Raw genomic sequence first — 21,511 nt, forward strand, 5'->3', positions numbered from 1 at the left:
AAATAGACACACGAACCATATTTCATCAATTCTACAACACTTTTATTTTTCTCGCATCTTAATGTCTCTGAAGCTGGAATGCATTTTCAACAGATGATGTGTTATAGTTTAATTGACAGCATTATATTTCCTCCGTGGTACATACCGTCATGGATCATCTTCTAATTGGTGGCATCTTAGATTTAATGGCATGGAGTCGTTACAATACCTTGTGCTAGAATAAGTATCTGGGGTATGGAGAAGAACGTGTAACCCAGGCTCCTGGGCTCAGGGGGGTGTTCCTGGGAGACGATGATGCCTGGGTTGGGCACTGTGTTCGTTACCTATTGCTTCATAACTTGGCAGCTTAAAACTGCACGTATTTATTATCTTAGAGTTTGTGAGTCAGCAATCTGGGCACACCACTTTTCACACTGTATAAAGCCCCATTGCAGGGCTATGAGAATCACCTATGCTCACTAACCCCTTGCACCAGTCAGGACTGCTTTGGCCACTCCCTTAGCCTCTCTGATTTTGGCTTAAAGTCCCCACTTCCCACCAGCTTAATGCTCAGAAGCATCAGACAACAGCAGCCACTGCATTAGGGCTTATCTCCCAGAGCCCAGGGAAGCCGCCTTTGGTGTTTACTCCTCATCAATGTACTCATTTAAATGTCATCTCTGGGACTTGCCTTGACCCCTCAGGTTGGGATGAAGACTTCACTGGGCTTCTGTATAGTGAGTCTAGCAGATAAACCCAACACCTGCATAGACGTTCTCCTACTGCCCGTGCCTTGAAAATCCTTCTCCTGTCTGTGGGCTAAGAACATCCGACTGTATCCTTTCTGAAACTTAAGAGAATGTGCAGGTCAATGAAAAATAACCATGCCAAGATTGCAAGCTGTGGCTAAGGATTTGATGGAAAAGGAGGGAAAAAAGACAGGGCTGTGTAAACAGGGAAGGTTTTCAATTGTGGATTGAGAAAGAACAGGATGATTCGTTTCTTTTTTAGCAATACAGATGGAACTGGAGGCTATTATCTTAAGAAAAACAGCTCAGAAACAGAAAGTCAAGTAAAGCATGTTCTCAGTTAGCAATGGGAGCTAAATAATGTGTACACACGGGGAATGATAGACATTAGCGACTCTGAAGTGGGGGGATGGGAAGGGGCGGATGATGAGAAATTACTTGATAGGTACAATGTACATTATGTGGGTGGTGGATGCACTAAAAGCTCTGACTTCACCACTGTATAATATGTCCATGTAACAAAATTGCACTTGTATCACTTAAATTTATACAAATTGAAAAAAGAAAAAGAAATGGATAAAGGAAGAAAAACAAGGGGGGGGGGCGGAATTTGAGGTTCACAGGGGCCTCTCTCTGGGGTGTTCACGGGAACCTTATGTTTAACATTAATAATTGCTAAATTATATTAAATGATATATCAATCAAATTAATACAGCTTACAATAAATATTTAGGGCATTTAGTTTGCTAAAATCCCTGGCATCTGTGCCTATTAAAAATGACAGATGATTAGGATATCCAAAGTTTGGTGGAATCTGCTAGCTAACAAGGTAGAATTAAAATTTACATCTTGTTCTGGCATAATAAAGATAATTAAAAAGAGTGATAAAACCCTTTGATTAACCCTCATCTCCTCTTGCCTAGCATTTTATTATGCAAATGAAACCTCCAACACAGTAAACTTAATACCAGTTAAGAATATGAATATGTTCTCATTTTCAAAGTACAAAGATATATGTGTACATATAAAATATTTGATTGAAATCGGGCCTGTTTTGCAATAAAGTGAAACTCAGGGGTGGATACCTCATGGAGCAACGTTACGTTTCCATTTGCTGCAGGCTTGGATTTTAGTCCACTGTGCCATTCAGTTTTCCCAGTAGCTTCTGCTGTGCTGTTTAATTACCTGCCCTGCCAAGTTATGTTCTTAATGAATAGCCGGCACCTAAACACAAGAATGGCTATGTCGTCCCATGAAGGGATCATTTGTGGTCCTGACTTTGCCTTCCTGAATTAAAGAGCACATCACAGTGAGTTTAAAGAGCAGGAACTGCCTCGTCTGTTCCTCTCTGAGGTTCCAGGAGAGAGATTAGGAAGTCCTATGAAAGAGAATATTTTTTAAGAATTTACTCTCTCAGTATGTAATTTCTCTCCTCCCTGAGAAATAGTTCTTCACCTTCAGTGGTGCTAAAGGGAAGTCCAGGATGGCAAGAGCCTTAAAAGTGAGCTGATTTAATGACTTTTCCCTTAGATTAATCAGTAGGAAAATAATAAAAGTCACTGTGAAAAAAGAATCTCAGATTTCTCCACCTCTCTTTGGATTCTTCATCCATTGCTCTCCATCTTCACTCTGGATGGGAAAGAGCCGTTAGCTATGTGATGAAACAACCAACATTCATAAGAGAAATCTGAGTCTGCTTCTAAGAACCACATTCTGAAGATTGTTAAGATCCAGAGGCGATCAGACAGGTAACGTGGATTGCAGGGGTGGACACATGAAATTGTATCTGCAGGCTCAAGGACTTGGGACAGGGTGAAGCTGAGAATCTTACGGGGAAGACCAGAAATATAAGAAGGAAGGGAGATGATCAGAGAGAAGTTTTAGGGGAATCCACAGAGAAGAAGCCAGTTTGAAGATGTAGCAGAGAATGATGTGGCTACAAGCCAAGGAATGTTGACAGCTCCAGACGCTGCAGGAAGCAAGGGATGGATTCTCCCTTAGAGTTTTCCAAGGGAGGGTGGCCCTGTTGACACCTTGATTTGATTTCCTGCCTCCAGAACTTAAGAGAATAAATTTCCATTGTTTTAAGGTACCCAGTTTGTGGCAGTTGATTACAGACACCACAGGAAACTGACACAGCTTTTGGTATCGAGGAGTAGTAAGTGGGTGAAAAGGTGACTGGGAAAAGTGGATGAAGCTTGCTTCATCTTCCAGACCTCAGGTGCATTTCTGAGCAGCTACAGGTAAACGTGGTCCTTTCTGATAATGGTCTATGTTGTCTCTCAGTGTTTCCATCTTGAAAATGGGAATAATAGAAGCACCTACCTCGTAGAGTTGCTGACAGGGTTAAATGAGTTCCTAGCTGTAAAGCACTTAGAGGAGCATCTGGCGTAGAATCTGTACTATGTAAGCGTTAGCTTTTATTTGTTACTTTTGCTGCTGTTATTTATTATGTTTTTATTATTATTTTCCAGAATTTACATGCTCTTCTGATTATTGCAGGGCCTATTTGAATAATTTCATTTGCCTAATCATTTATAGGAAAATAAAACTTGAAGTCCGTTCTCCAAAATGTTATAAACAGTTCCTTCTGGGAGATGGGGTTGACCATAGAATTGATTTGCTTCTGGTTGCTTCTATTTTCTGAATTTCCAGCAAGGAACACATATTACTTTGGTAATAAGTACATTAGAGCTTTTTTTTTTTTCTTTTTGGTTGTTAGGACTGTTTTGTTTTAACTCTTAACAAAAGTGAAGAAGCCCGAAGCCTGGCATTTTTCAATGCCAGTGAGTTGACAGAGGATGCTGTCCATGATATTTTTGATGAAGCCCTAAGATTTGAAAAAAATTTCAACTAGTAACTGGGAAAAGAGATGAGGGTGTGGGTGAGGGGTAGGTGCAGAAAACAGATTTGGAAACCAATTTCAAAGGGATGCAAGAGGACCAGAGTAAGATTCTGATATTCCCAGGCTGGGCGCGGTGGCTCACGCCTGTAATCCTAGCACTCTGGGAGGCCGAGGCAGGTGGATCGCTCAAGGTCAGAAGTTCGAGACCAGCCTGAGCAAGAGCGAGACCCCCGTCTCTAGTAAAAATAGCAAGAAATTATCTGGCCTACTAAAATATATATAGAAAAAATTAGCCGGGCATGGTGGCACATGCCTGTAGTCCCAGCTACTGGGGAGGCTGAGACAGTAGGATTGCTTAAGCCCAGGAGTTTGAGGTTGCTGTGAGCTAGGCTGATGCCACAGCACTCACTCTAGCCAGGGCAACAAAGCGACACTCTGTCTCAAAAAAAAAAAAAAAAAAAAAAAAAAAAAAGTAAAAGATTCTGATATTCCCAGATATCTCCCCAGTTTGTGCCTGAAATTCTACAGTTGTGGTTTGAGTCTTCTCCACTCCAGAGAGATTATTTCTGGGAAGAGAAAAACACATGGTCGCTAAAGACATTGACATTGTAGGCTGGATCATTCTTTGTTGCAGGGGTGGAGGGATAGCCTGTTTATTGTAAACTGTTTAGCAGCATCCCGACTTCTACCCACTAGATACCAGTAGCACCTTCCTCCCTCTCACTTGTGATAACCAAAATTGCCTCCAGATATTGTTAAAGTATCCCCTGGGGGCTGCAAAATCACACCACACCCTCTCCCTCCCCACAGCAGAAACCAAAGTCTACCACAGCTTCCTTCAGATTCTGTTCAGGGAAATTCTGTTTAGGGAAGTCCTGAGTCAGATTCTAGACCATTTTCTTGAAAAGAAGCAGGAAGTAGATGATCACACGAGCTGTGGATTCAGGATGCCTAGGTGGCTGTGTTGGCTTTTTCACTCACATACCATGTGACCTTGGGCAAGGTGCTTACCTCCTCCAAAGTGCAGTTGCCTCACTATAAAGTAGGGTTAATAATATGATACCTTACAGATCGTTATGGGAATAAGAGACAACACATAAGCCACATTGCACTATGCCTGGCACAGAGTAGGGCTTAATAAATACCTGGTCTCTTCCCTGCAAATTGGTTGGTGTGTCTCAAAAATAAGAGATTAATTAATAATAGGTGTAATTGATCCTCCCCCATCAAAAACTCATCAACCAAATTAGGGACCTGCTTCTTTTTTATCAAACCCAATTTTCCAAGCCTACTGTATCTCCACCCCCAAAACTCCAGTAAAAATAAAATAAAATATAGAACCTAATGATGCAAAATTATGATTTATTTTCTTTTTGTAGTTTAGGAGGGTCTGAACAGAAAGCCCTTATCACCGAGCTTCAGCTGCAGAAGGAATCCTTTAATCACGACCATCCTCCTGGAAGAATAATATAGATTTAGGGCCAGACTTAGGTTACTAAGCAAGGAGGAAATACTGCCAGTGGCAACCCTACCCCTTCCTGTTGGCTGCTGTTGGCTTTAATCTGCTTCCACTGTCGTTTTGAAGTCTGGGGATATTTGAGTACAGCCTAATTAAGTAGTTGTGGGCTGAGAGAGAATTTATTTTTGTCAAACACATGGCATGGAGGGGAATGTTTCAAGGATGCTTATGATGCAAGCTGGCTCCTTTGGTACCTGTAGTTCCTCAAGCTGCCCTGAATCTTTGCTGCGGTGATACCCGCTCTGAGTCCTTTTGGAGGGTGCTTGAAATGTCCGAGGGCATTTCTATCCCTGGGTCCTCTTTCTCTGTGTGTGACAGTATAGATCTTAGGCCTGAAATTACAGTAAACTAAATTTAAATTCTGACTCCGTTGGTTATTAGCTGGGTAGCGTTAGGCACGTGAACAACCTCTCAGAGCTCAGTTTTCTCCGTTAAAAACTGAGGATATTAAGCTTAGCTAATTTAACTAAGCCAGCACTTACTAAACACTTGTTTTGTGCAAGGCACTGTCCTAGATGGTAGGGTAAAAAAACAAAAGCCATGAATAAAGTCACTGTTCTCATGGAGCTTATGTTCAGTAGTATGCTGTTGATGCTTTAAAAGATGAGTTTCCAAAAAAAGGACCTGATTTGTTAAGATTTGCTGGTTTCTGTGTTGTAAGTACTCCCACCATGGTTGGCTTCAAGCTACCCATGTAACACTGATGAATGCAAAGGCATTGTCTGATATCAGTATGGGCATATTGGCTTTCTTCCGGCAAGTGGTCCCATGGCATATTTTTTTTTTTTTCACTATTCTTGTATTTTTAACGTATCTATGTCATATATTACAGTGCATATTCTCTAAATTTCCTTATCCAATATGATGATCTGTATGTTTTAATTGGAATTTTTAATTCATTTGTATTTATTGTAATTAGTGATCTGGATTGGGCTTAGTCTGCTATCTTGCTATGTGTTTTTCTGTATTGTAGGGGCCAAGGGGACCCTTGGCTCCTAAAGGTTCACTGAGAAATCCCTGACAAGATGCAGATTAATTGGAAAAAAGGCATAGAAATTTATTTAACGTGTATATATGGGAGTCTTCAGAAGGAAACCCCAAAGATACAAGGAAATTGTCCATTTTTGTGCTTAGGTTCAACAAAGTATGGATAGCTATGTAGAAATATGATTGGACAAAAAGGGTATGATCTAATGCTAACAGACTGGGTGGGGAAACCCAGCAGGGCCTGTCTGTCTGGATTCTTCTTGGCCTGTCTGAGCAGCATGCTTCCTTCGGGGTGTGGGGCAGACCTCTCTCTGGAATGGGGCGGTCTTATGTCCTACAGTCAAATAAGGTAGGTCAGATAATTCCTTTATGGCCAGTTTATACAGAATAACTTTAGGTTTTATGGCTGGCTTTTGAGAAAGGGAGTTCTGGTTTCTATGATGCACCTTGGGGAAGAGTGATTCTAGTTTCTGTGGCTAACCTTGGGGGAGAATGGACTTGAGAGACGGAGGTCAGGAGAAGGTCAGAGAAAAACTTCTGCTTCTGAGGCTGTTTCTAAGGACTGCATTGTGGGGTACTGTTTCCTGAGCCCCAACAACATATTCCATACAGAGAATATATAGAACAGATTCTATATATATTCTATATACTAATGTAAAATAAAGCAGGAAAGGTAACAGAGATTTTGTCCTAATCAAAAATTATCCCACTGATCTCTTCTATTGACTGTGCAGTTCAGTGATGTTCTCAAGTTTATGATGTACACCAATAACATAACCATCTACCTTTAAAAGCTATAACGCTACTACACAAACACTATACGAACTTTCCAGTCATACTACTCCATTTACGCCTTGCTGTTGTGCTATTGTTTTCATATACATCATTTCTAAATGGGTTGTCACCCCACAGTACATTATAATCATGTATCCTTTATATGGTCAATAGTTCTTTGTCAATTAAATATTTTAAAATAAAAAATTCACCTGAGCATTAAAAAAATTATAAAAATTAAAAAAAATGGTTGTTTATATTTACCAAGGTATTTACTGTTTTGGACTCTTTTCATTGCTACCTACCTGTACAAACTTTCGTCTGGGGTTACTTCCCTTCAGTTACTGTGGATTTGCTGCAGCTGCATTTCTTAACTCTTATCAATTGAAAATGTTCTTAATTTGCCTTCATTTTCAGGGACATTTTCACAGGGTAGAGAATTCGAGGCTGAAAGATGTGTTAATTAATTAAATTTCACAACTTCAAAGATAGGATTCTAACAACTTTTGCCTTGTCTCTGATTAAGTATCAGCCAATTCTTATTGCTGTTCTTTTGCTGTAATACGTATTTTTTTTTTCCTGGATACTTTTAAGATTTTCACTAGGTTTTTTGTTTTCAGCAATTGGGCCACAATGTGTCTGGATGTAATTTTCTTTTTTTTTTATTTCAAAATATTAAGGGAGTATAAATGTTTTAGGTTACATGGGTCACTTTCGTAATGCTTGAGTTGCAGATATAGGTGTGCCCATTACTCAAATAGTGTTCATTGTACCCATTAGGTAGGTTTTTGCCCCTCCCTTCTACCTCTCTCCCTCAGTGGTTGATTTCCACTGAGTTTTACTTCCCTCTGTGCACATGTGTGCTCATCGGTTAGTTCCAGTTTAATAGTGAGTACATGTGGAGTTTGTTTTTCCATTATCGAGATACTTCACTTAGGAGAATGGTCTCCAGCTCCATCCAGATTGTTGCAAAAGGATTAATACATCTTTTTTATGGCTGAGTAGTACTCCATTGTATACCCATACCACGTTTTATTAATCCACTCATGAATTGATGGGCACTTGGGTGGATTCCACATCTTTGCAACTGTGAATTGTGCTGCAATAAACATTTGAGTGCAAGTGTCTTTTTATGAAAAGTCTTCTTTTCCTTTGGGTAGATACCTAGTAGTGGGATTGCTGGACCGAATGGTTGGTCTACTTTTAGTTCTCTGAGGAATATCCATACGGTTTTCCATAAGGGTTTTACTAATTTGCAGTCCCACCAACAGTGTATAAGTGTTCCTTTCTCTCTGCATCCTTGCCAGCATCTATTGTTTTTGGATTTTTTAATAAAAGCCACTTTAACTGGAGTAAGGTGATACCTCATTGTGGTTTTAATTTGCATTTCCCTGATGATTAATGACATTGAGCATTTTTTCATATGTTTATTGGTCATTTGTCTTTATTCTTTTGAGAAACTTATGTTCCTATCTTTTGCCCACTTTTTAATAGGGTGGTTTGTTTTTTTCTTGCTGATTTGCTTGAGTTCTTTGTAAATTCTGAATATTAGCCCTTTAGCGGATGTGTAGCTTGTGAATATTTTCTCCCATTCTGTAGGGTGTCTATTTACTCTGTTGATTGTTTCCTTAGCTATGCAGAAGCTTTTTAGTTTAATCAAATCCCATTTATAAATTTTTGTTAGAGTTTGAGTTAAGCTTCCTGGTTTTGTGGATTGAGACCTTATTTTAAATTGGATAATTCTCATCTGTTATCTTTAAATGTTTCTTCCACATTATTTTTTCTTTCATTTCCTACAAGAACTCCACTTGTATATATATTATACTGTTTAATTTTGTCCTACTGGTCTCTAATGCTTCTTTTTTTTTCTTGATTAGTCAATGTGGATAATTTTATTGACTTTCAGTTTTTATGATTTTTTTCCTGCTATATCCAGCCTACAGTTAAGCTTATCTGATGAATTCTTCCTGAAATCTATTATATTTTTCAGTTTTAACATTTCCATTTCTTTCTTTGGTCGTACTTTAATTTCTCTGTTGAAATTCCCTTTCTATTCATATTGTTTGCATTCCTTTTTTACTAGATGCTTTAACATACTGGTTGTTGTTATTTTAAAGTGCTTTTATGCTCATTCTAATATTTGGGTCATCTGTGGGCTTATTGATCAGTGTTTTCCTCTAATTTATGAGTCATATTTTCCTATTTTTTAAATACCTTAAACTTGTGTATAAAACACATTGCATATAAAAGAAGAATAGAGCCTGAATTAAGTAATATTACCCCAGAAAAGGGCTTGCTCCTTCCTCTCTTAGACTTCTAAATTAGAGTTGGAGAGTTCAACCTCCTTCATCTCATCCTCATTTTACTGGGTTTGGGGTGGGCTGCAGCTGCAGCTGGCCTCAGTTCACCACTGGTTTTAGATGTTTTGAAGATGAAATCATGATTCTCCCTTCAGCAGGGTTTGAGATCTGAGTCCCAGATTGACTTCTTAGATCTCTCCCTGCTTTACCACCACGGCTCCAGCTCTCTGGGCCTTGGAGAGCTCTCTCTGCTCTCAGCCCACCTGCATATTTTCAAGTTTTTGAAGATGTCTCTTAGTGCTTCAGCCCCCTAGTCTTCAGTGGGCTGCACCACATATTCGCTGAAAGGCTGGGGTGAAAAGAATTAGCAGGTGAGTGCACCTCAAGGGACTCTCTGCTCTCCTACCCTGCCTTCTGTGTGTAGTTCTGCAGCTCACAAATCAGTGGGAATGCTGGAGAGCAAAGTCTCTAAAAGCCAGTCAAGGAGCAGTTGCTAACATAGGGGAGAAACAGGCGATAAAAAGCCAGTGATTCCTCTCTACATCATTATACACATGTTCCCAAAGTGACTTCAATTAATCTGACCCGGATTGACTTCTCCCGCTTCTTATTTTTGATGCTCCCTGGTTTCCATCCTGTGCTGCAATTGCACCAGCTCACGTGCAATTCCCAGGATTTTTTTTTTTTTTTACTTGCTCTACAAGAAACACTTTAACATTTTCCTTTCATCCCTTCATCGAGTCTTCTTTCTCTTGCAAAATTCCATTTCAAGTTTACCTCTTCAAGCAAACCTCCCCTCAGTCTGATTCAAAGACCACCCTGCAAGTTCCCACGGGCTCACTTCTTTCCCAGCCCTTATCACACTTCATTTTGATTACTTCTCTGCAAATCTGTCTCCAGCTGGACGTTGTGTTTCTTATGGGGCGCAGCCACGCCCAATCCCTGTTAGCACCCCCAGAATCTAACAGAGCAGCAGAAACGCGATGACTTGTGTCAGGGAATGTTGAGAGAAATGCACGTGGTAACAGCCTCGTCTTGTTATAGTTTCTACCTCTTTCATTGCAGTGGGCAGTTGTACCCACATTTATCATCTCTTCAAGTAGACCTTACCTCTTTGGGACATTGTCCTACCACTTACTGAGTGCTCACTGCTTCCAAAAGCCTTCCGATGATTATAGTATGGAATTCCCCGTGTCTCTGTAATTCAGTGCTGTTGCCATATTCTTGGTTTACAGATGAGAATAGATGCTTCAGTGACTTTTCAGTCTAAAGAGCCAGGATTCCACCTTACGTCCGTGCTGATCTAGAGCTCTGGCTCCCACGAGGACACTCAAGTCTTTTGTGTCTGGTCCCCTCCCTTTAATTTCCCCTTTTTCCTCCCCTCTCTGCATCTGACAGCGCACGGGGCGCTCGGTGGATCAGCGGGGCCCATCCATCTGGCTGCTGACGCGCGGAGCCTTGGAGCGCTGGTTTCCCCTTTTCTGCTTCTGTAGCATTCAGCAACTTCTGTTTCCCTCCGAGGTCACCCTTAAAGGTTTATGTGTCATGTTTCTCATTTCTGCCTTGTCGAGGAAATCTTGCGAGTGCATCTATCAAAGTAATCATCGCGGGCCTGATGTAAGAGTATGGTTCCTCTCACATTTTTCATTACTAGATAATTTATTAATATCCTTCCCCAGCAGCACTAGATTTATCTTGATAAAACGGCTATCAGCGGCGACACAGGAGATGCCACTGGGACACACCGGGAAGAGCCGTGCGCTCACCTCCTTCACCCCTTAATACCTCGGGAAGCCCAACCCAGAGCCAGCCCAGGGGGCTGCCGAGACCCAAAACATTTTATCACGTTGATAAGGTTGACCCGGGGCAGCCTCGAAGGGACCGCTACCTGTCTCGTCTTTCTTTCCTGCTTGTGGCAAACACAGGACCGTCTGCGTATCTGGGAAGGCAGGTGGTGAGGGCTGGATAAATTACCTTCAAAGAGTTCACGATTTATCTCATTTCCATTCGAGTATCTGCAGGGAGCGACTTAACCTCTCGGCTCAAGTGGGCTTTCTGTGCGGCCTTGCGTCTGAGATGACAGACCTTTGCATTATTTCTGCGGCAGCTTCGGGGCACGGACTCCTTAGGTGTGTGAGCTGAAGGGGTCTCTGTCGTCCCCACCTTCTCTTCCCTGCATGTCCCCCTCTCTCCAGGGAGAGAGTAGGGGGAGCTGCCTCCTAATCATTTTCGAGAATGAAATGCAGGAGGCCTCCTGGGTGAGGCAGCTGCCTACGTCAGCTCCAGCAGGCATTGTTGCAGGGATGTGTTGGAGATGGGAGCTGCCTCCCTGCACTCGCCACAATTCAGAGCAGCTTTTTTTTTTTTTACATTGAGTTTTATGGTTCATTTCTCCTGACATCCTCTTTCCTGCCCAGCAAAAAAATAAATAAAAAAATAAATAAATAAATGAAATAAAAATAAAAAGTCAAAATATAAGTATTTAATATATAAAGAACATACATAGATACCACGGGCGAAGGCTCTTGAAGGGGAAAGTGAAGTGTCTTAGTGCATCGTACGGGTGCTGCTGTGTGCAGGCACCTGTATACATTGTTGCTGGAAGGGCCCATTGGTTTAGCAAACTGAGAATCCATGTATGTACCTCATTACCTACATGTGCACAGAGAGGGATTTGTGTACTCATTTGTGGAATGTTTCTCTTGTCTATACATTGATGGTTTCTTGAAGGATACACAAGAAACTAGCAACAGTAGTTTCATGGGAGAGGGAGACCTGGTAGTCTGAGGAAGAGGCTGGGCAGGAAGATTTATTTATTATTATGTGTTGTTTGTCCTATTTAAATGTTCCCTGTTTACATGTCATATTTTCAATGACAAGTTAAGAGTCTTTGTTGGACTCTCTTTCACATTTGCCTCCATCAACATTTCTGAGGCTCACAATAGATGTTTTTTTGTCCCTTCTCTCCTAAAATGAACTTGAGCCACACCATCTGGTTTTCACCTCTCATTCCCTCCGTCAGTAATAAAACCCATGTTGTGCAGGTGGGCCGTGGCTGACGGCACCGAGAAAACAATCCGAACCACAGCACATCACACTCTGATTGGCGAAGCCAATTTCCATGCCCATCATTGCCTTAGTGGTCTAAGAAGGAGGGAAAAAAGAGTCTATTGCCAGTTTCCAGTTAAAGAAACCGAGTCTCTAAGAAAAGTGACTTGTTTAAGGTCCCACATCCTGTAGGGAGTGGGACAAAGATTCACGTCCAGATTTGACCGAATTCAGAAGGCATACCTTTTGCCGTTCAGAGGCGATGGCTGTGGCTCCCATCCGTGTTGCACAGCCCCCTCCTCTCCCTGCGGCTGAACCGGGGACCTTCCCAGCCCCATTCGGTTGCTGGTGAGGCCGTGCCCGTTAGCCTGTGGCTCCAGGTGCCTGTTGGAGGAGAGTTGGCTCTTTCAGTTGCTATTTCAATGCTGAGGATGGCTCCAGCCTCCTGGACAGATGGCCAATTGCACTTGAACTCTCAGAGTGCACATACATCAACAGTGATAGAGAGTTTCAGCTGTGACCAGAGCCGGGACAGCCATCCAAATGCATAGTCATTCGTCACCGTGGTTGATTCCATAAAAATCAGCGATGAGAGGGCAGACGGGAGAGATGCAGCCTCAGCTCCCTGTCACTTGGCAATACCGGGAGAAACCAGCGCGCACCTGGCTTAATGAGCGTTAAGACCATCGATCTTGCAGAGGTTCAAAATCCACGGGGAATTGTGTTTCTTGATTTAACAGCCACACCCAACGATTGCTTTAAAAATATATGAGTGCTACCGCTACTAAACACACACAAAAACAGCATACCTCTTCTCTCTGCTGCCGTAACAAAGGGAGCACATGTAGAAGGAAGCCCTTTATTCCATTCCAGTCCCTCCCTCCACCCATTGTTACCTTTCTTTCTTTGATGTGCCACTTTGCCTTCTGATACTGGCTTCTCCAGTGTTCCTAAGTAAAGGAAAATGCAGGGTCTCCAAACCCTGGGTCTACTGTTGCTTAGCTGGGTAGCCTAGGGGAAGTTGCTGGCTATGCCTAAGTCTTAATCTCCTTTTTCCATACACGGAATGAGCTGGTATTTTTAAAACCCTGATTTGCTTTGAGGGAAACATTAAGCATCAAATGTGTGGGACTCAGAGGTTCCCTAGAAAAGAGAGAAAGAGCAGAGCCAGATGGCTGGAGGAGGCTGGACCAGGTGCAGCGAGACTGGTTGAGGAACCCAACAAACACTGGGAGGTCCTAATGCTCTGTGTGAGCGACTGCAAAGTGACAATAAGGTTTTTAACACCTGTGCTCTAATTACCAGCTGAGGATACTCTCTGGAGGCAGCCAGCAGCGATAGATATGGCCTGAGAAGCATGTAGGTGGGAGAAAGATGTGCCTGTTTTTAGAGGAGTTGTTGATGGGGCTTAGTTTGCTGAAGTTCACTTATTCAGTGTGATGGTTAATTTTATGTGTCCGCTTGATTGGGCCGTGGGGTGCCCAGATATTTGATGAAGCATTATTCCAAGTGTTCCCATTAGGGTGTTTTGGGATGAGGTTAACATTTAAATCAGAAGACTGAGTAAAACACCCTCCATCCTGTGGGTGGGACTTATCCAATCAGCTGAAGGCCTGAATAGAACAGAAAGGCTGACTAACCGCCCCCCACCCCAAATTTCTCCTGCCTAACAGCCTTCGAACTGGGACGTTGGCTTTTTCCTGCCTTCAAACTGAAACTTGGGCGTCGGCTCTTCCTGAGTCTGAAGCCCGCTGGCATTTGGACTGGAATGACACCGTTCCCTCTCCTGGGTCTCCAACTTGCTGCTCACTCTGCAGATCTTGGGACTTGTCAGCCTCTGTAAGTGAGTGAGCCAATTCCTTATGATAAGTCTCTGTATGTATCTCTGTCTGTCTATCCATCATCATCACCTACCAGGGGTGGGAAACCTGCAACCTCAGGGCCACATGTGGCCTTCTGGATCCTTGAGTGTGGCCTTTTGACCAAATCCAAATTTTACAGAACAAGTCCTTGTGATAAGCTCTAATGGGCCATAAAAGAGACCAGTAATGAACAAGTCCTTGTGATAAGCTCTAATGGGCCATAAAAGAGACCAGTAATGATGACAGAAGAGCCTCGATGAGGTTACCAAAGATTGGTCCCCACAAGGGAGGTGGAAGTCTTCCGTCTACGAGTGCCAGTGGTCTTCACTGCCCATCGTAGGGAGAAGCGAATGACTGAGAGAGGACAGAGGGCTTAGAACTTTCCAGATTGGCAGTTAAATTTCTAATGACTTCACTGCCTTCTTTGGTACTGAGGGGATCGTGCTAGGGGTTGGAACTGAACAAGGCTTTATAGAACTTCATTTGGTGCCTACACATGGTGAGATGCGCTTAGCTTGCCCTGGGCTCCTTCTCCTATGGGGAGAGGCTGGTCCTACTGGGACAGCGCCCATATGGGACCGGGTATGGTCAGATGAGAGGCCCAGAGACCTGGCTTCAAAAGGAGAGATGACCTGGTAGACTACAAAGAGCATCCTGACAGTCAGACACACTGATGTTGAACTCAAACTTTGATTCTCTAATGCCACCTCTGAGCTCTGGTGTCCTTTTCTGAGAAACATGGGTAATAATACAGTCTTTACAAGCTGCTTGGTGATTAAATGAAATAATGTGGCCAAATTACCTGTGTCGGGCGTAGAATAAGCACTCAGAAGGTGGTAATTTCGGGACTCATTGCTTTGTGGATCTAGAGAAAAACATCACTGAGCAGACCGAGATTTTGACTCAGACCTTAGAAACTCCACAGTTGGACCCGTGCCTGCCCGCATCTCTCACCTTCACTTTAGGTTCCTGTCTTCCCATCTGCCTTCCTGCCTTTTCTATTTCAACTTAAAATGTTCCCATCTTCTGATACTGTCTTCTCTACGCCCTGACATTCTCAAACCGGGCTTCGCTTTATCATAGACACCTGCCCCGGGGATTTCGGTGATGGAGACCATCCCTCGGCCCCTCCGCACTCCTTCGCATACGTCTCTTTGGACGACTTGTACAAGCGGTTGCTCTGCTCAAAATGACTTAAGGCCGTGTTTACAAAAGTGTGTTTGGTGAGACATCAAAGATGTCTGTTCTCCCTTAACCCCATCTCCACGCAGGCTAGAAACCAGAATTCAGAATAAAACGTCTCAGCCACTGTTGTGTGTTGAAGAAGAAAAAAGAAAGTGTATCTCATTTATTGGAGCTTTCTGAAACAGAGAAAACAAAGAACAGACTCACGTCTCAATAGATTATCTCAGGACAGGAAAAAAAGTGCTCTGAGCAGTCGGGCTTTATTCCCTCTGAATGCTAAAGGGTGTTTGCCTGGTGCAGAGGAGAGAAAGGTCATTGCGTTCAGAAAGGGTAGGCTGTACAGACATACAGAGACAGGCTCAAAAAAGTTCTCCGTAGTTAAAACATAAACCGTGTAACAGGAGATGGGGCTGGGGAAGGAAGCGGCGCCGGATGGGATGTCGAAGAGAACAGATTGGAAGAAAAGGGGCAAGAAGAACAGTTAGGAAACTGCAGTGAATATTCACTATGTCCTTCTGTGTGAATTCGAAAGAGACATCCAGAATATCTCCTTAATTGTTTCAGCAGCAGAGACGAGGGCGCCTCCAAACATAAACCTATTACAGATCGCATTGCCGCAGAACAGGGCTCCCTCAGGTCCCTCTGAATCAAGGGGGAAAAAATAATTCTTGAAACAAGTATTTCTGGCTGAGGGTGAAACAAGCTGAAGTATTCAAATTGTTACAGTCTCATTTAAAAGGCGAAATGTACCATGAGTTCAAAGCATATCTTCATTCACGATGACAACTCAGCAGTGAATTCTGGGAGACATTAACAGGAGGAGTTATGAGGAACATAGCAAAGGAGTTAAAATTTGAAGGAAGAAAGGATTGGGGATTATATGAACTTGAACTATGGAAAAGGTTGAAATGCATTCAAGAAAGCAATAAAGCCTAGTGAACCAGAAACTCCCTGCTCACTTATGATAAAATATCTAGTTAATACCAAATAAAAGATTCAAATAGACTTGTTATGGTTCTTTAGAAAGTCTCTCTAAAATAATGCCCATATCCCCCCCGCCCTTTTTTTTTTTTTTTTTTAAAAAAAAAAGCTCTTTCACAAATAAAGTGTTGCCTTTAGGAAGGAAGATTTGCTACAGGGAGTAAGCAGCTTAGTTAGAATGAAAAAAGATATGAGAGAAACATAATTTTTGCATTTGGAATTGTTCTTAGACACTGCACCAGGAATCCTGCCTCCCAAACAAGAGCCAGTGTTTATTTAGATGGGTGTGCCGGTGCCACCTTAAACACAAAAATGCATGCCGGTTTAGTGGAAGAAATGGGGACCAAATTTACATATATTGTGAAGGGTGAATGATGCTCTAGAAAAGAACAGATTAGATACTTCGGCAGCACAGAGGAGGGCGTGCTTGGTGATTGGGAAAATCAGGAAGACATCTTAGAAGAGGTGACATTTGAGCTAGGTCTTGAAGGATCAGTAGGAGTTCAGCAGCTTGGAGAAAGACTTCTGCTTGGAGAGTATGGCCCAGCCCAGTGAGGGGACAGCCAGAAAGCATCGGGGAAGTGAAGGTCTTAGGGTTAAGTGGGATTCACAGGCCAGACAAAATGCCAGTGTTCTACCAAAATGGTAGAGCTTGTATCTTCTCTCTTTGTTTCTGATTTAACCACTGTTGCTTGCAGGAAATACGTATCTGAAAAGGGATTTGAGGAATGTCTAGGAGTGGTTTTTCTTTTCTAAATCCTGAAAGCAATCATGAGTCAAGCCAAGCCCGGTTCCTCTCCTCTCAGGAAAGAAACATAGCAATTAAGAACTTTTATCCTGCCTGGATTTGTTTCCTAGGGATGCTATAACACATTGCCATGAACTGGGTAGCTTAAAATAACAGAAATTTATTCTCTCACAGTTCTGAGGGTGAGGGGGCTGAAATCAAGGTGTCCCCAGGGTTGGTCCCTTCTGAAGGCTCTTAGGGAGAACGTGTCCCATGTCACTCTCTTGCCACATGGTGGCTGCCACACTGCTTGGCTTGTAGCTGCAACACTCCAGGTTCTGCCTTTGTTGTCACGTGGTCCCTTGCCCTGTGTGTTCATGTCACCTCCTTTTCTGTTTCTTATAAGGTTGCTCATCATTGGTTTTAGGGCCCGCCCTACATCCTGCATTATCTTGTCTCGAGATCCTCAATTCCATCTGCAAAGACCCTATTTAGAAATACAGTCACATTCACAAGTCCAGGGAGCAGGACTTGGACATATCCTTTTAGGGCCACCATTTAACCTACTACAGTCCATTTTTCCCCCCAAATTTTTCTCTTGTGGAGGGAAGTTGACCTTATAACTCCAAAGAGTGAAAAGGGGCAGTGCTAACAATGATGATGCCCAAAGTAGATGGGTGCCCGTCTAGAAAGTGGAGCTTGCGGCGAGGATGAAAGCGCTGCTACTTTATTTGAGAGTAGCAGGTCCAGGACGGTGAGGGTAAGGGGAAAATGGAGGGATGTGCGGAAAGATATGAGGAAACGCTATGCATTGCTTTTCAGTGCTGGGTGCTGCCTGGTAGCCAACTGCACAGGCACATCACGTATGCTCAGCAAGCATGGTGGCCCAGCAGAGGCGACATTCTCAGAAAGCGTCACAAGCAGGACCATATCTAGGAAAAGTCCCCATGCAGGAGAAAGGAGGAGGAATTTATTTCCTTAGCTGCTTCTCTCACTGGCTTCCCTTCAGTCCAGTTTTCTTCCATGGGGAACTGATCCTTCATGCTTCAAGTTTACATCACAAGCCCTTAAATGTCCCTCAGGATGCTGGGTCTCATACCGCCTCGAGTGGAATTCCATCCAAGACCAGGAAGGAAGGGCTGGCTCAACAGGGCTCAGCATATTGGAAACGAGGATCCACCCTCAGGGCTTCAGCCTTGGCCCCAGCCAGCATAGGGAAATTGGCCAGGGCACAGCAAAGGTGGCAGTCAGGTGTCTCAGAACACGGGTGGTACTTTCCCAAAGAAGGAGGCCATCGCAGGAAATCCAAGAAGGCTTACGTTTTGTGCCTGAAACTAGTATTAAGGCACAGTGCTGATGTAGACAGCTTTTACATCAATAGTTTGCTGCAAACACTAAAGATTTTTACTTGTTAAGGTTGTGTGAGAGCTGTAGTAATACGGAGAAAAACAAGGGGTAGGGGCGGTTGAAGAGTCCATTAACTAACACTTCCCTTTCATAGCATAGATGCTCATCTGAAAAGTAATAACAAATACCCTTGACTAAGTGGTTTGGGAAATGCATACTAATTTACTTTGTAAAACCAAAAGTAAGCAATGAGATGATATGTGTATCTTTCACCTGAATTATTTACTTTTTTTTTACTTAACAAGCAGAGAGGGAAGAAAGAGAGAAAAATAGCATCTACCCAACCCGAGCTTTTTATTATTTTTTTTTTAATGGTGAATCTTGCTAGCACCATAATGAAGCTCTGGAAGAAATAAAAACTTATGATCAGGATAAGCATTATAGACATTTATGTAAAACTGGAAGTGAATAGTATTTTCCCATCTGTTACTAATTCATAACCGGATTCTCTCTGGTATTGTGACTGAAGTACATTTTTATAATTCATTTCTTGGCTTCAACTGTTGGGGAGTTCTCATCTTTGTTAATTTCACAACATCAGATGTTCATGAGGAAGTTACCATTATGACTCACAGTCAACATGTTATCAATTCCAAGAGGGGAGGATATAGCCAGATAAAGTGGCGGATCGGAGGTTTTAAAAGAGAGCTGTATTTCTAAACAGGCGATGCTCCAGGAAACTATTGGGGAAACTAGGAAATGGCTCTGGGGCTGGGTTTGAGGATCCCATATGTGCAATTACAACACACCAGGCCATCCCGGGATCCAACAGCCCTCTCCCTGCCTGTGCCTCCCACGATGCCAAAACCCATTAACTACTCATTAGCAAAGGTGAATGAGCATTTGATAGGAGTGATCTGTCTGGGTAGGGGGAGACAGAGAAAAAGAGAGAGAGAGAGACAGAGACTGAGAGAGTTCCAAGCTTAGACAATCCAACCCTTCGGAATTCTAATCTAGAACAACTTCATAACTAAGAGTAAAGAAAAAAAAAGTTACTATTTCTTAATAACAACAACCACAAGCAAACATTTCTGTGAGCCAAAAAGTTTAAACAAAAAGCATTATTTTCGGTAATCGCTGCTTGGCTGACATTTGTGAGACACATGAAGGAAGACAAAATTAGACTGAATCTGATGAAGATTGATTACTGTATTTTAGCCCAATCTATGAAGTTTTTAGTAAAGTAAACTGTCTTTTCATTTTTTTCCCCTCATCATACTACCACTTTCCAGGTTAATTTCTAAGTCTTTGCTTATTTGTTGCTAAGTAGAAGCTGTGATCTTTTTTTTTTTTTTTTTTTTTACCATGGAAACAACATTTATTTGCTTATTTGATATAAAAATGTAGCTGGAAACAACAAAATGTAAAAGGAAATATACACCTGTGACATTTTCCAGAACATGAATCTTGTCTTATTAAACCAGCTGAATTCAATATTTTGGAGCTTTTTATCGTTTTTCCTTTATTATCCTATTACTGAACCAGGAGACGTTTAGCTGGTGCAAAAATTGGTAAATTGGTACAACACTTCAGAAAAACATAATCTCAAAATGGGTCAAGTTTAAAATGTTTAAATCGTGCGACACAGTTATTTCCAGTGCAGAAGCTCATCCTAAGGAAGTATTCCTCATTTGGAGGAAATGTGTTTAGCTCAAAGTTATTGACCACAAGGTTATTTGCGACGGTGAAAACTCCAGAACCATCTCAATGAATCACTATATTGGTTACGAAAAATGTGGAATACCCATTCATTGGATTAAACTGTGGCCATTTATTTTAAAATTTATTTTTTACGAATATTATGCGGTAACAGGGGATGACATCTCAGAGAAAGGTTATTATGGGCAGTTGGGCATGAATAACCTAAAACTGGTGTGTTGCCAGCACAGTGGTCTCTGGCTGTTGAAATGGAAAGTGGGAAGAAAACACCAGACAGATAAACCACACCAGAAAAATTCCCTGTTACAGTTTTCAGACCCAATCCTACTCTCTCTGAGTCCAGCTTTTTAAAGCTATTCAAACAAAATACAGTCATAATAAAAATAGTAATAGTAGCAACAAAAGTTTCCTTGAAGTTTTCTCTATCATAAACCTATGATATTATCATAAACCTATATTATTCTCATTCTTCAGACGAGAACACTGAGAGCTAGAAATACTCAATCACCCCTCTGAGTTCTCTCAGCTTTTAAGTGGTGGATGCAGCATTGGAATTCATGTTGGTTTGACACCAAATCTGTGTTCTTAAGCACACAGTCTTTAATATGTTTCCTGAGGTTAAAATGAGAGAAGGGAGGAATTAGAAAATATTAAGAGAGGTGATAAGCATGAAATAAGCATGAAAACCATGAAATAAGAAAATGAAAATAGGAATTAAGGACATTACGAGTTCTGAGATAATCAAATACTCTTTGGAAAAGGGAAAAATTAATAAAAAACTTTTAATCGGACTGTTCATATTCAACATCTTTTATTAGTTTTTGCAGCATTATCTCCATTGACAACAGTGGGGCAACAAAAACATAAAAATAATAAAAATGTCCATCCATAGGGGAATGATAGACTAAATGATGTTCCATCTACATGATAGGACATTATGCAGATATTAAAAATTATCATTATGAAGACTGTGTGGGAATATGGAAAACGTTTTTGATCAACTGTGAAATGAATAAAGCAGAACATAAAATGACCTGGACAATATTAATGCCATTCTGTAAGAACATGGAACTATGCTCATGGACTGGGGTAGGACATATAGAAATGAAAATAATTATGTTTTGGGTGATATTTCTGTATTGAAATATAATTGGCCTATTATATCTTCCTTCCAATTATAGACATAAACATGCACATGTGTTTTAGGTATTATAAGTTTCATATTTTTGCTCATTTTATTATATAGAGCTCAACGAGATAAAAGAATAAATTCCATGCATCCATGCAAATGAAATAGAATAATGAACCCATTGTATCCATTATACAGCTTCAAAAATTAACTTTTTTTTGCATAAGGCATTTTTATTTTTACAAATCTAATATGAAGTTTGGGGAAAATTAATCCCAGGGATCATCAGCAAACCTGGGGAAAAGTCTTGTGTTAGAAGTTGAAAATCTGTTGACTTAGCTCAGAACCTATCACTCATCT

This window comes from Eulemur rufifrons, chromosome 14 (assembly GCF_041146395.1).
Source record: "Eulemur rufifrons isolate Redbay chromosome 14, OSU_ERuf_1, whole genome shotgun sequence".
NCBI lineage: Eukaryota > Metazoa > Chordata > Mammalia > Primates > Lemuridae > Eulemur > Eulemur rufifrons.